Raw genomic sequence first — 15,385 nt, forward strand, 5'->3', positions numbered from 1 at the left:
GTTTTGTGTCCAACCAAATCCATCTTACGGCTTTCTTCAGAATATAAGACTTATAAAGGGAAATTTAGTAATATCAGAAGTCAGAATGAAGAAATTGTTGAAATATACAAACATGTAAGTGAGAAAAACAAGTAAAGTGAACACTAAGTTGGACTTGTACTTAGCATACTCTAATGGTCTGTCTCTTCACAAGCTAGTAACCAAAACATAATTGAAAAAGTAAACTGAGCTCCTCAAGCACAAAGTTTAAATGTGTTATCTTCTTTAGTACCACATAAACTACAGATCAACAAAACAATACCGGCAATTTACTGAATAGTTAATGTAAACTTGCAGGGGATTCAGTATCCTAGTCGGTAAGGCAAATAGACCAACCCTAGCCAATGAAAATAAAGCCTAGTTCCAATAGGGCAGCAACAGCAAGAGAAGAAATAAGACAACTGCGTATTATTTAAACTACAAATTAGAAAATCCAAAGTTTCAATGAAAAACTAAATTCCAGAATCTAGACAACAAGATGGTTTTGCTTCGACAATCAGAGTTAATCAGCAAACATATACATTCTATTGCAAAATAAGTGTATACATTACACTTACATAAATATCTAAAAGAAAGCCACACTTAAACGCAAATTAAAACTTATTTTCAATAAACAAATCCAATCACCACTCCACTAACAACAACAGCAAAAATCAAAAGATTGCTTACACTATTATCAACACGCTTGAAAAGAAACAAGAAAGTAAGTCCAACCCCAAGCTATTCAGCTCTTCACAGTTCCACCTGCACATTCCAACCAAAGGTAAATTCATTATAATTTACGGTTTTCACAGTACTAAAATTGCACAAAAATTGAAAAGAACTCAAAATGCACCTTCATTTGAAGATTCCGACGATAGCTGTGGAGAGAAACAAAGGGCATAGACTCAATACCACAAACTACTAGGAAGAGAGTAATAAAAACAAGGAAAAGAGAAAATAACAATAAACACAAAATTATAAAATCGTACCTTTAGTTATAACTGCAGTAACTAACACCCAAGTTAATTTCAAAATAAACATCTAGTAGTAGTGAGAAAACGGGAAAAGATATTAGATGTAAAGTTGAAATCCATAGAAGAAGAAGACGAAGGAAGGAAATTACCAAATAGCGTTAGCAGCGGCGACCGGTGCTGACCCCCAAGAGTTGTTGTTGAGAGAGGCGATGAAAATTATAGGAGAGAAGGAGATGAGAAAGAGAGAAGAGCGTAATTATTTTAGTCTTTCCCTCTCACTGAAAATTCTAATTTTGCGTCTTATTTTCAATTTTTCATAACCTTTACGATTTGTTTATGATTAATGGGCCGAAGCAAAAGTTTTAAAAACGTAACAAATTAATTCTCAAATGCAGTAAAATTAACGTAACACTTTATAAATGAATTTAACGCCCATAAAACGTTAGGAACCTAGTTACACTTAAAAACCGTTAGTTACTGAAAAACTTATGCGTTACTAATATCCTGTTTTGGTGTAGTGGTGGTAGATGTGTTTGATCGACCTCGGTTTCTTTGGATTTGTCATTGAGATTATGAGGAAACGTGTGCCTACTGCACACTGGAGTTAGCAAACTTGAGTGGAAAAATCAGAGTGTTATGTGTTTTGACACATTCCTTGTGAGAACCTACTTAGGTACGCTACCCAAAAGTTTCAGAAACGAACCTGCCATTGCATTTCATATCATAGTTCATTGTATAATTGTTTTTTTAAGATGATTTGATTGTTATGCATGTATTAGTTTAAGTTTTAGAATGATCATTCTTGTTTAAATACTAGTGAGATGTATAGATCATTGAGACATAAATAAGGAAACAATAGTTTTATTTCTTAGTCGTTGTAGTATAGATGAAGTTTGTGAATACCTTTACTAGGAAACTCTCACGAGGCTATAACTCGTCCACTAGGGAATTCCTAGTGGTTTAAGGCCTTGTTGCATATGGCCAATGCAATCGCACTCGGCGAAACGAGATTAGTTAGAACTCCATTTTTGGTCACTTATTCTAATTTCTCATATTTGCTTGAGGACAAGCAAAATGCTGTTTGGGGGTGGTTTGATAAGAGCCCAAAACTGTAGTTTAACAATATTGCTTTTGACCAATTATGTGATTAATAAGTAAGAGTTAGTACTGCTATTGTGTTCTTATGTATTTCAGGCATTGGAGTCGAATATATGCAGAAATGCGCCCATTTTCGAGATAAAGGAGCAATGGTTGGTTGCTAAGAAGTTTTGTGATTAAAGGCCAAGATTCAAGGAGAAAAAGCCTTTTTAAAGCTTGGTCAAAGCTGAAAAGTCAAAGTCAACGTGGGCAGAAACAGCGCACAAAAGTCAGCAAAACTTTCGAAGAGTGTATCTTTGGACTCAGACCTCTGAATTGGGCCTATCTTATGTCAAAACGATCGGCACGGAAAGAGCTTTCTAATGGTCCAAGCCTTGACCCAATCAGAAGAGTAAAAGTGGGCAAAACGTCTGTAGAAGTCAAATCTAGCTGAAAAGGCCTTTGTGGACTGAAGAAATTGGGTTTTGGGCTCGATTTTCCGGCCCAAAACATGGCTCCTCAGCCCATGGATGAAAAAGTGGATATGGTCTCCTCCATTTTTATGGAGAAGACTTAGCTCTTAAGGATAATGAGATCGAGATTAGAAAATTAGGTTAGACTCCATTAATTAGTTAGAATAGCTTGTTTTAGATCTAGTTTTTACCTTCAATTAATTAGTGTTAGAACAAAGTAGATTATTATTTAGAATTACTATTAGTTTTATAATAAAGTATTAATTTTTATTTCAATTTAGTTATTGATTAAATTCTTATTTCGTTTTAGTTGTTTTAAATTCATAAATTCTTATTTTGATTCTTAGACTATTGTTAAAATTAGATTTATAAAGTTTAAATTAGTTATTAAATTATGACTTGTTATTATTGTTCTTGTGTTGGGAATGATAGTATAATGATATTAGGTGGATTGATTACTCTTATCTATAACTTTCTCTTCCATCAAAACCCTATTTTTATTAGTTTAGTTAATTTAGATTTATTTGAATCAATCGTATAATCCTAGAATAGAAATTTCACATCACACATTACTCTCACCATTGTTCTTTGTGTTTGATTAATTGAATTCATTTATGTCTTGCAAGTTTAAGAGTGGAACGATTCCGTACTCTATATATTGCATAAATATATATGTGAGAGTAGGAAGAAAATAATTGATAAACTGTAAGAATCAGGTTAGAGTAATCTAGTTGAGTTTTTACGGGTTATCAGAGCTCCTCAAGGGGACATCATAAACCCGACTTCCTGCGGGTCACAGATTCCTTCTATAATCAACAACACACCTTACCCAATCTATCGAGTTTGTTGATTCACAAATGAATCTCACTCATTAATGATTTAAAGCAATGTACAAAGCACGTAAGTGCTCGTTATTATATCCAGATTAAGAGGACAAACATCCATAATAACAGAGGTGTTTGTTCTCTTATATAGTCAGTATAAAGATAAACAACCTTACTTGGTCCTGTTCAATACACACAAAGTGTGCTAGTGTAATCCTGTAGTCAAGATAGACTAATACCAGATTATACTACAACCGTACCAATGGTTTGTCCAAATCCATCTAGGTTGTGAACGTTTACTTATACTTTATAAGGTATTGATGATATGATCTTCTGTGTGTCACCGCACACCATATCATCTATAACATAAAGTATTAGATGCATACATATAACTAATAACATATATAATATGCATAACATTTGCCCATATGATTCTCATTCAAAATATAAAGAATTAGAGTTATTACAAAAGTAATGCTTTTAGTATATAACCCTATCAATCTCCCACTTATACTCAAAACATTGCTTTTTAGTATACTACTAACAGTATGGACTTTCGAAGTGTGGAGTTAAGATTTAAGAAATTGATTATTGGACTGGATTGGAATCACTCGATCCATTGACTATTACGTCCATTTTCTGAGTTAGCCAATGGGCCAGGTGACAAGGTCATTTTGGTTTTTTGTTTTTTTTTTTTTTCCTAATGTTGCACATGGTTGAACCTGGAAGTTATATTTTGGGGTCGAACCAAGTCCAAAGGCAAGGCTGGTCGAACTTCCATACCTATTCTCAATCTTATATGCATCATCCGCTCCATCTGAACTTGTTAATACTTAACACAACATGCATGAAAAAAATCATGAGTATTTTAGGCTTCATCCTATATGCATTAATCATTTTACTCACTTCTTTGTTGTTGCATTACACAGGCAATGGAGGTGGTTTTCGTTATTGTCTTATTAGGATTACTAAGTGTAGGTAGAGTAGAATGTCGTGCAGCTGTTAATATAAACTCAGGTGAGTACCCAGCGATGAGTTGTCGAAAGCACAGTGCATCATTGATTGAATATGGAGGAGTTGGGGATGGAAAGACCTCAAATACAGAGGCTTTTAAAAAAGCAATAGCTGATCTCAGCAAGTTTAGTTCAGATGGTGGGGCTCAACTGATTGTTCCTCCAGGAAAATGGCTTATTGGAAGCTTCAATCTCACCAGCCATTTCACACTTTATCTCCAAAAGGATGCTGTTATTCTTGCGTCTCAGGTGTGGTTCATTTTTACAATTCGCAATGTTAATTTAAATGTTATATGGTAATTCATGTATGTATAGATAATACCTATGTTATTTTTGTAGGGCTTTAGTTAAAATGAGAAGGGAAATGAAGAACATATATGCATCTTATCTAACAACAACTCTCCATATTAACATATATTAAATTTTGCTTATATTGCAGGATGAAAACGATTTCCCTTTAATACCGGTTTTGCCTTCTTATGGGAGAGGAAGAGATGCTCCTGGTGACAATTTAAGATACAATAGTTTCATCCATGGGAACAATCTCACTGATGTTATACTAACATGTACCATTTCAAAATACACCATAGGTTATGAATCTAGGTAATACTTGCCTATAACTCCTATAGAAAAATACTTTGCTTCAAAATGCAACAAAACAAAATGAGACTGCCACTGTTTCTCAGGTGCTAATGGAACAATTGATGGCCAAGGTTAAACATGGTGGGACAAGTACCACCAGGAAAAGTTGGAATACACCCGCCCGACATTGATTGAAATTTTGTACTCTAAACAGATACAGATTTCTAATCTCACATTGTTGAACTCTCCACAATGTGTTGTTCATCCAGTTTACAGCAGGTTCAATACTACTTTGAAACTTATTTTCGTTTCTGTCACTTCTTAGCAAACAAATTTTCAGTCTCAAGAGATTCAATAGAACTTTTATTGTTTTACATACAATGTTCGTGAGTACTAATCTTTGTTGACGAACTAGCTAGTTCACGACCTTAATTACCTTCAGATAAAATATACTTATGAAAATACAACAATATTATCATCCAAAAGCTTACGATCCATGCTCCATATGATCCAGTTTCACCTAACACTGACGACATTAACCCAGGTACAACATTTTAGTTGCTAAGTTTAAGCTTCTAAGTTGTGCCTTGTTATGATCTTACATTCCCAAGTTAATTATTTCGTGTTCTGTGCACCACAACATTCTGGTAAAAACAATTTGATGTAGCTAAGTGAAGTCTTTCACTATTTTTATTGGCCAAATGTAATGTTTTGTGTTCCTTTTCTCTATAGACTCTTCCTCGAATGTGCTAATTGAGGACTGCTACATAGTCTCAGGAGACGACTGCATTTTGTTAAAAAGTGGTTGGGATCAATATGGAGTTAAAGTAGGAATTCCAACACAACATGTAATCATCAGAAGGCTCACTTGCATTTCCCCTGATAGTGCTCTAATAGCTCTAGGCAGTGAAATGTCTGGTGGAGTATAGGATATTAGGATTGAAGACACCGTAGCAATAAATACAGAGTCTGGAATTCGAATTAAAACTGCAATAGGTAGAGGAGGATATGTTAAAGAAATCTTTGTAAGAAACATGACAATGCACACCATGAAGTATGTTTTCGGATGACCGAATGTATGGGTCACACCCCGATAACAATACCGACCGAAAGCTTCGTGATTGAGAACATCAATTACAATGACATAAGAGCAGAAAATGTCACCATGTCGCTAATTTGGCAGGGATGAAGGGCAACCAATTTACTGGAATTTGCATCTCTAATGTGAATATTGGGCTATCCGCAAAACCGAAGGAATTGCAATGGAACTGCACTGATATTGCCGGATTTACAAGTGGTGTTACTCCCAAGCCTTGTGCCTTGTTGCCTGATAAGGTTGTAGGAAAAGATTTAGTTGTCACTTTCCTACTGATAGGCTATTTATAGAGGATGTTAAGATGACCATTTGTTCTTATTAATGGATTCAAGTCCGTACTTGTAAAGTTGTAAACGAGCTGATATCTTAGTATAATAATCTCACAACCTTATTCTATGTAATTGTCATTTGTCCTTACAATTTTTCAATATATAAATGCATAGTCTATAATTTTGAGGTGTGAAGTTTGATGTTTAAATGTTCAATTAAAAAAAACGAGATGTGATAAAAAAATAATAAGTGGAGACCTCTAAGAGAGATTTTTCTCACTCCCAGGTGTCACTATAATATGCTAGACAACCTTTTCTCTCTCCTACAAGGCTTTCTACAATGTTTTCTACCCGTAAGTGCAAGAGCAATTTTTACAAGTCCAGAATCTAGGTTTAAAAAATAGGTGAGAACTTTCTACAATGTTTTCCTCCCGTAAGTGCAAGTGGCAATTCTCCTAAAAAATAGGTGAGAACTTGAAAAATCTTTGAATGCTAAAAAAAAATAACTTAGTAGCTTTTAATTCGACCTCTAAGAGAGATTTTTCTCTCTTAGGTGACACTCTATTATACGAGATAGCCTTTTCTCTCTCTTACATGGTTGTCTACAATGCTTTCTACCCATAAGTGCACTAAGTTAATAGAGACCGTCTCTCTTACATGGTAACCATAACAAGACCGTCTAAGCATTATGTGCAAATAAGTGTATCCATGCATGGTTGAGTTATCTTTCACACACTGTAAATCTGACTGAGATATAGACGCAAGAGATTCTTTTCCTTCTTATTCAATTAAACAATATAATCGAGCATACATAGTATCCAAAGTATCCAATGAGCTATTTCCTAAGGAAAAAAAACACTTCCAAAACCCGCTGTGAGGGAGTAATATTCACATCCAATGAATATCGCACATGTGTCCAACATGTACAGAACTACCAACCGACCTTATGTCCTCGTCCTCAGAGCTCACTTCATAGTGACTCGACTCAGGCAAGAAACCTATTCAACTCGCGTCCAGAGCGATGTCACCACCGACCGATCTCACGTACTCGTTCTGTGAGCTCGCTTCGAAGTGACTTGAGTCTAGTAAACAATCTCTCCCATAAATGACCTCCATAGCGCTCAATCCTCTCCTCCACAACAGCTCATAACGTATGTCTTTACTACAGCCATCAAGACCGAGCTTTAGGCACGCTTCACAATAAATGTCTTTAACTCGCCATCATGGCTCGCAAGTGACTTGCAGCCCTGGATCTGACCTGACACAGAAAAGCAAGAAGCGCGGGTGTAGGGGATTTTTTGAGTATCCCACAATCCTCTACTGATGTCTTCACACCGTGGTCTAGTTAAAAGCATATCTACCGAAACCAATAGGAGTGTTTGATAATATGGACTGAACCACGAAGTGGCTGCCTACGTATCCTCTTTCAGGAATCAAGTCTGTCGTAGTTTTTTATGGGGCTAAATAGCATACTGAGTGGGGAAGAAGAGATGACCAGAAGTCGGCCTCCAGAGAGTTGCCTCTATATTTTGGCCATTAAGGATCCGTCCTCCTTTCCCATACTGTTGCTTCCTATATATTGTGACTTATGGAAGGCCCTAGAATAAGGTTTTCTTGGCTACCATGAAACCATCCTCTCGCTAAGGTTTCCTCTTTTCTTGTCAAGATAGGATCAACATTAGAATAGAAGTTATCATATAGAAGGAGACATAGTTGGACTAGGTTTCCATAATAAGCCTTTAGACCTAGAAGTCTGCTCTAAATGGAACACCAATTCTAAACACATCCAAGAGTCCTTCTAATAATGAAATACAGGTGTACAAGGTTGTCATCCAGTTTTGGACCAATTCCAGAACTGACCTGCCCAGTTCCCGAACTACTTCGTGGAACTGACTAGTCAAACTGAAGAAACTGTCTTGAACTCGTAGGAATTGGCCAGAATTGACCAAATTAGTTCTAGAGCCATTATCTTATGTTATATTCCCTTTCTAATAACGATCCTTTGGTGTAATCTCACTCTACCATGTGTCTTTAGGACACTGACGGGATATTACCCCTACAAATGCCCCTTCTCCTGTCAAGAGTTAGCTGACACTACTGAGGTGAGACTCTTGGTAGGAGATCTCATGTGAATTCTATGTTTCACCTCAGAACTTTACTTTGATTGGCTTAGATCCATGTTTAGTATATCTTGGTCTCCAACAATAACTAGTCTGAATTATGAGTGAAGAAGTGTTACTAACACCTCTAGTGCTCATATGAGGTGAACTCCAATCCACTCGTGAACTGAGCTCAAACTCTTTGAGCGAGAAGTTCTATGAAGTTTCCCACAATTTAGTGTTTATGTTCAGACTAAACTATTAAACAGCTTATTCTAGGATGCACTCATGACTTCACATTTCAATCAGATATACCGAATTGAGTACTTAAGGTTCACTTTACCAATAAACAATTAAAGAAAAATGGGGACCAAGTTAAGGGCGACTAGTAGGGACTTAACTTAAGTCACTCATACGATCCTGTGCACCTCTTTTTGCCGCTTTTAGTTAAATTTTCATTTTGGTATAAAAGCTTATCCCCTCTTCTTCTTTTGTTCTTGCCAATTCGGGTAAAATCCATAGCTTGTTACATTGTATGTTCTGAGTTGGCGCAGCTCCTTCCTTCCAGTCTAGGGTAAAATCCTCTGCAGTTAACTATGTGAGTTCTTAGGTCTGGAACATAAGGCTTGAATCCATCCCTCTCTTCTATCAATTCTTACCTTCTATGGCGTCTACATCTACTCCTCCTCAACCAACCTCTCCCCCTCAACCATTCCGATGGAGTTCTCTCTTTCAAAACGAAAAATCATTTTTGGCATATTCTAACTCTGTTTTAGAACCTTGCACTCCAGCTTTTGAAGAGGGGGCAGCAGTGGTACCCCAAGACATTATTGATGTGGGTATTGCTGAATGGGAAGAAGTGTTAATAGGATTCTTCCTGGATAAAAGGATGAGATTTCCCTTTGTAAAGAATGCTCTAGAGAAAGCCTGGAAGATAAAAGGTTCAATGGATATTACTACAGACAGGGACTTGTTTTACATAAGTTTCTCTATTTTTGAAGACAAGCAAGCTGTCCTTGAAGGTGGCCCTATATTTATTGCGGGAAAGATCTTTGTTGTTATGCCATGGACACCGGAAGCGGAAAGCCAAAGGAACAACGTTTCAACAGTGCCAATTTGGGCGAAACTCTCAAAAGTTCGAAAGAACTATGGACAAAGAAAGGACTATCTTTCCTAGCTAGTCTTATTGGGGGTCCGCTCTGTATGGATGGAGCAACGTCAATGAAGAGAAGGGTCGATTTCGCGAAAGTCTGTGTTATAATACCTTTGGATTTTGATTTTCCATCATCGATGAAATTGAAAATTCATGGGAAACATGTCTTTGTCGACGTGGAATACCCTTGGAAACCCCCGACGTGTTCTAGATGTTGTAGGTTTGGACACCCAACAGCTAGATGCCCAGGAGCTCCTTCTCAAGTGTGGGTTCCTAGAACAAGTCTGATCAGAGAACAAAATCCCTCTGATGCAGCTCCAGTAGCTCGTCCAAGCTCGCAGAATGTCGAATCTCTAAACAATTGTGCCCCTACTGTGTCTGACATTATATCTACAATCCATGAAGCAGTAGTCACTAGGGAATCTCCTAGTACTGCAAGGACTTCAGCACAACCTCCTTCCTCCCTCTTGGATGCAGTAGTCTCTAGGGAATCTCCTAGTACTGCTAATCCCTCAGAGACAGCTTTAGCTGATTGTCCAAGCACGCAAGTTACCATAAATCGGGTTTATACAGCCCCAGTTGGTCCTGAAGAAATGTCTGCTACCAATGGCGCAGTAGTTACTAGGGACTCTTCCAGTTCAGCTAGGATGTCAGCTCGATCTCCTACATCTCTCGTGGGAGTAGTGGTCTCTAGGGAATCTCTTAGCACTGCTATGGCGATAGTGGGCTCTCCTTTCTCTCCACCTCTATCACGGCCTAGCCAGTCACTTACTCGGTATAGCAAGGACAGTGCTAGTTCGCTGGGGCCTCTACTGGCTACTCCTAATATTCCTCGTCTTCTTAGAACAGCTGATGACTCTTCATTGAACAATCTGACTGGAAATTCCTTTTCTATGAGAAATTCAGGTAGCCCTACCTACCCTCGAGTCTCAGCACAGCCCAGTGGAAACCCCCGAGGAAAAGAAGTGGTTGTCTTTTCAACACATGAACAACCACAGTCTATCCTAGAACATGAGGAAGGTGCTGTATCGGCTGAGGATCTTTTCCAATTTAATGTTGACAATAATGCTTATGCAGCCTTAGTCAATGAGGAGGATGGTATAGATGAGGACATCTCGGAGACGCATGAGGAACCTTTTGATGATCATATTGTGGACCCTCCTCAAGTCACAAGATTGAACATGCCATCACAAGTTGTTACCAGAGCTCAGCTACAGCAACAACATCTGCAAAACTCAGGAAAAAGAGGTAGAGGCAGGGCCAAAGGCTCGGGTAACAAGGGGAAAAACAAAAGATGATCCCATGAAGATTTGCACTCATAATGTTAGGGGTTTAAATGATGTGAATAAAGCGAAGGCTCTAAATGCTTTTAGAATCAAGAATAAACTAGCTTGTTTTTGCCTTTTGGAAACGAAAGTTCGACAAGATAAGTTTTTGAGTATCAGCAATGTCTGCTGCCCGTCTTGGAAGTTTGAACATAATTACTCTAGTGCAGTTGCTGGATGCATTTGGTTCTCTTGGGACCCCTCAGTTCTTGGGGTTCAAAAGATTTTGGAGAGTGATCAATTCATTCATGCTCAGGTCACCATCCTTGCTTCAGCGAAGATGTTTCATTTTACAGTAGTCTATGCAAGTAATAAAAGAGCGGAAAGGTTGATCCTCTGGGAAGATCTCATCAGTCTTAAAGCATCCTTCTCGGGTCCTTGGTGTGTGGCTGGAGATTTTAACAATGTCCTCTATTCTCACGAGAGGATTGGTACTGTCTTGGTGCACCCTAGGGAAACTACTCCCTTTGCAAATTGTCTCAACACCATAGGTCTCTATGAACATAAATCCAGTGGAGGGTTTTTTACTTGGACTAACAATGGTTCTGGTTCTATGCGGAGATGGTCTAAGATAGACAGGTGTCTTATCAATTCCTTGTGGGCTACCCAATTCTCATCTTCTGGAGTAGAAGTTTTACCGCAAGGTCTTTCTGACCATACGCCTATAGTAATCTCGATCTCCAACTCTCATAAATGCAGGGCACCTTTCAGGTTATGTAATTACTGGGTTGTGAATCCTTCCTTCAAGGACACTCTTATAAAGTGTTGGTCTATCCCGAGACAAGGCAATCCATCGTTCATGCTTTGTAAGAAATTAAAGATGTTCAAGGAAGCTCTCAAAGGCTGGTCTAGATTTAGCTCCATAGATCTTCAAAATCAAGTGGTAGCTGCCAGGGCCAATCTAGAAGACATCCAATTGCTTATGCAGAAGCACCCTTTTGATTCTCATCTTTCTAATCTAGAAAGAAGTCGTAGAACTGAGCTTTGTGATCTTATGCTTATGGAGGAGTATGACCTCATGCAGAGGACCAACACAGACTGGTTATCCTTTGGGGACAAAGGTAATGCTTTCTTCCACAATGCTGTAAAGGAAAAGAAGACAAGGAATAACATTTGGTCTATTTTGGATATTCAAGAAAATCGGCAGGAGGGCCAGGCTAATGTTGCTAAGGCTTTTATATCCTTCTATAGAAATCTGTTGGGTTCTTCTTCTTCACCCTCTTGTAACCCTCGGTTACTGGAGCAGCTAAATCTTCAGGAGTTGCCACCTGAGAGTGCAGATATATTGACCAAGGATTTCGATATCTTGGAAATCAAAGAGGCACTCTTTTCTATGGATGATAACAAAACACCTGGGCCTGATGGTTTCAATGCTTTCTTCTTTAAGAAAGCCTGGGATATAGTTGGTGAAGACTTCTCTTTTGCAATTCACCATATGTTCAATCGAAGTCCATATCAAGAGGTATAAACTCCACCCTTCTTAGCTTGATTCCAAAAAATCTTGCACCTTCAAAGGTTGATGAATACAGGCCCATTGCTTGCTGTAACATTATTTACAAATGTGTGGCCAAGCTTCTAACAAACAGGATGAAGGAATATATGCCTCTCTTAACCTCTTCGGCTTAGTCTGCCTTTGTACCAGGTAGGAACATCCAAGATAATATTATACTTGCACATGAGCTTATATGAGGTTACACCAGGAAATATGGCAGCAGGAACTGTGCAATCAAGATAGACATAAAGAAGGCTTTTGATTCAGTCAATTGGGAAGCTATGGGTATGATTTTGCAGAGATTTGGGTTTCCTCCTCTCTTTATAGAATGGCTATCGATGTGCTTCACCACCCCTTCTTATTCCATTAACATCAATGGAACATTTGAAGGATTCTTTGAAGGTGAACAATGACTTCGACAGGGCGACCCAATTTCACCGTATCTATTTGTCCTGGTGATGGAGGTGCTCTCTGGCCTTCTAAATCAAGCTCTCTATGCTGGACATATTCATCCGCATTCTAAATGCCGGAAGCTGAGTATCTCTCACTTATTTTTTGCGGATGATGCTATGCTTTTTTGCAAAGGAGATATGGCTTCTATTCTTGCAATAAAGGAAATTCTCCTACAGTTTTCGCTCTTCACAGGTTTGAATATCAACTCAGATAAATCATCTCTGTTGGTTGGTTGTATGTCTCATGAAGTTGGATTGGACTTGGCTAATGCTTTGGGTATTCCCCTTATATCTCCGCCTCTAATATATCTTGGTCTACCTCTTACTTCATCAAGGCTAGGTATACGAGATTGTCTACCTTTAGTGGAGAGATTGACTTCACGTATCTCTAATTGGAAGAATATATCCTTGTCAAGGGCCGGTAGACTTGAACTTATCCAGTCAGTTCTCTCATCCTTTCAAGTCTACTGGTCAAAAACCTTTGTTTTACCAAAGAAAGTTCTAGACAATGTGTCTAAGATTTGCAACCGTTTTTTATGGTCTGGCCCCAATATGACAAGGAAGATGCATCATGCCAGCCATGAAGTACTTAGGTATACTAAGGAGCAAGGTGGACTGGGTATGATTGATGCCAGAACTTGGAACAAGGCGGCTTACTGCGGCCTGATTTTCAGATTAGCTGAGAAGGATGGATCTCTGTGGTCTAACTGGACATGGAGCTAACAAATAAAGCAGTCCTACTTTTGGACTATGAAACCACCGGCAAGCTGCTCTTGGGTATGGAGGGGGATACTGAATCATCGGAACATTGCTAGGAAATATGTCAGATATGTTATAGCAGATAGGACTAACACCCTCCTCTGGCATGACCCATGGTGCTCTAGTCAATCGCTTTGGGAATCAACAGTTGTGAGAAACTCATTTGCGTTACCAAAGGATGCAAAGGTGAGTGATATTCTGTATCAAGGTAACTGGTCCTCTCTGGTGACATCTATCTCTGACAGTACCTTGAAAAATCTCATCTTGGGTATGGAAGTGAATTGTTATCTAGACAAAGACGAGGTTATTTGGTCACCGAAAGTAGCACCGAGAATTCTCTCAGTAAAATCAGCGATGCAGTTCTCAAGGAAAGAGAGACCAAAGGTAAAATGGTGCAGGTGGTCGGGGAAGCTCTCTATCCCAAAATTTCTCATTTACTTTGTGGCAATTGCTCTCAAATTGTCTTCCCACTCAAGATCGCTTGATACAGAAGAAGACCTTGCAATTCTCTGAATGCAGTCTTTGGGGTATATCTTCGGAGCACTCAAAGCATTTATTCTTTGACTGTCACTACTCTAAACAGGTCTGGGCTTCAGTGAAAAACAACCTTGGACTAGGGGAGCTTGTCAAAGACTCCTCTTCTGAATGGTATAGTATTTTCAGGTTATGTCGGCATAACACCACCTGTGTTGATATCTTTAAAGCTTTTATTGGAGCTACTGTCCACGAAATCTAGTGTGAAAGGAACAGACGGAAGAAGAAGAACATCTTGTTGACGACCCAACAGCTAACCTCAAGGATTATGGCCACAATGAAGCTGTACATTCATAAAAACCTGTTAGAGGCCAAAGACTCTTACTCTCTTCGAGCTCTTGCTGATAGGTTGGGACTGCAAATGAACTTCAAACCTCAGGAAGTTCTTTGGTGTCGGTGGAAGTCAGCTGAACAGGGAGCTTACATGCTCAATACTAATGGTTCGGTCCAGCAAGATGGAAGTGGGTATAGAGGGACTATACGAGATGGCTTAGGGAATGTTGTTCGCGCTTATGCAAGGTGCTCGTCAAGGAATTCAGTCATACATCAGGAAATTCAAGCCATTGTAGTTGGGCTTAAGCAGGCCCAAGAGATGGGTATAGAAAATCTGGAAGTCAATTCGGACTCTATGGGAGCCATAAACATTTTGAACGGGAGTGAGCGCTACCCATGGTATTGTGCTAATATGGCTGCCTGTATTAGAGGTCTTACTCGCACATTTGTTAAATGCTTTTTAGTCATATTTTTCAAGAAGGAAATCGGGTAGCCGACTACCTTTCAAAAATGTATAGATCGCCAGAAGAAGGTGTTGTTTTATTTTCACTTCCTCTAGATGAGAAGTTACACCATGTCATATAGGAAGATAGAATAGGCACTATGTATCCCCGTTTTTCTCCTAATACAGGTTGAGGTCAGCCATAACCTCTAGATTATTAAAAAAAAAAAAAAAAAGTTCACTTTACCTTGCTCTTTAGTTCATGTCTTCATATATATGGACCGAAACCAAAAAACTTTACCAACTTCAAACCCTTGAGTCCAATTTAGAATAACTAGGAGTTAGAGAAGTGCAAAGAAACAATATGTTCTATCTTAGTCATGTAGAAGCTTCTACCAGATCAGTTCATAAGTCTGGTAGATCATCAAAAGAGACTAACCATAGGAAAAAGTAATCTATCTTAGTGATGTAGGTGTGTCTCATGAACTGATTTAACCACCAATTATACTAACCATAGAGTTGAGTGT

At 38.5% G+C, this 15,385-nt stretch overlaps 1 long non-coding RNA gene and 1 pseudogene across 1 annotated transcript; one reads left to right on the forward strand and one right to left on the reverse strand.

Annotated features, from left to right (window-relative positions):
• Nucleotides 1-623: 623 nt before the first annotated feature.
• LOC147487080 (uncharacterized) lies at nt 624-934 on the reverse strand. Its single transcript, XR_015200802.1, has 2 exons — nt 875-934; nt 624-783 (listed from the first exon to the last, which is right to left on the reverse strand). It is a non-coding gene; the product is annotated as an uncharacterized LOC147487080 (long non-coding RNA).
• A 3,367-nt stretch (nt 935-4,301) lies between these two features.
• On the forward strand, nt 4,302-6,382 carry LOC147487081 (putative polygalacturonase; annotated as a pseudogene).
• The last annotated feature ends 9,003 nt before the right edge of the window (nt 6,383-15,385 follow it).

The sequence above is a fragment of the Coptis chinensis genome, chromosome 7 (assembly GCF_015680905.1).
Source record: "Coptis chinensis isolate HL-2020 chromosome 7, ASM1568090v1, whole genome shotgun sequence".
In the NCBI taxonomy this organism is placed as follows: domain Eukaryota; kingdom Viridiplantae; phylum Streptophyta; class Magnoliopsida; order Ranunculales; family Ranunculaceae; genus Coptis; species Coptis chinensis.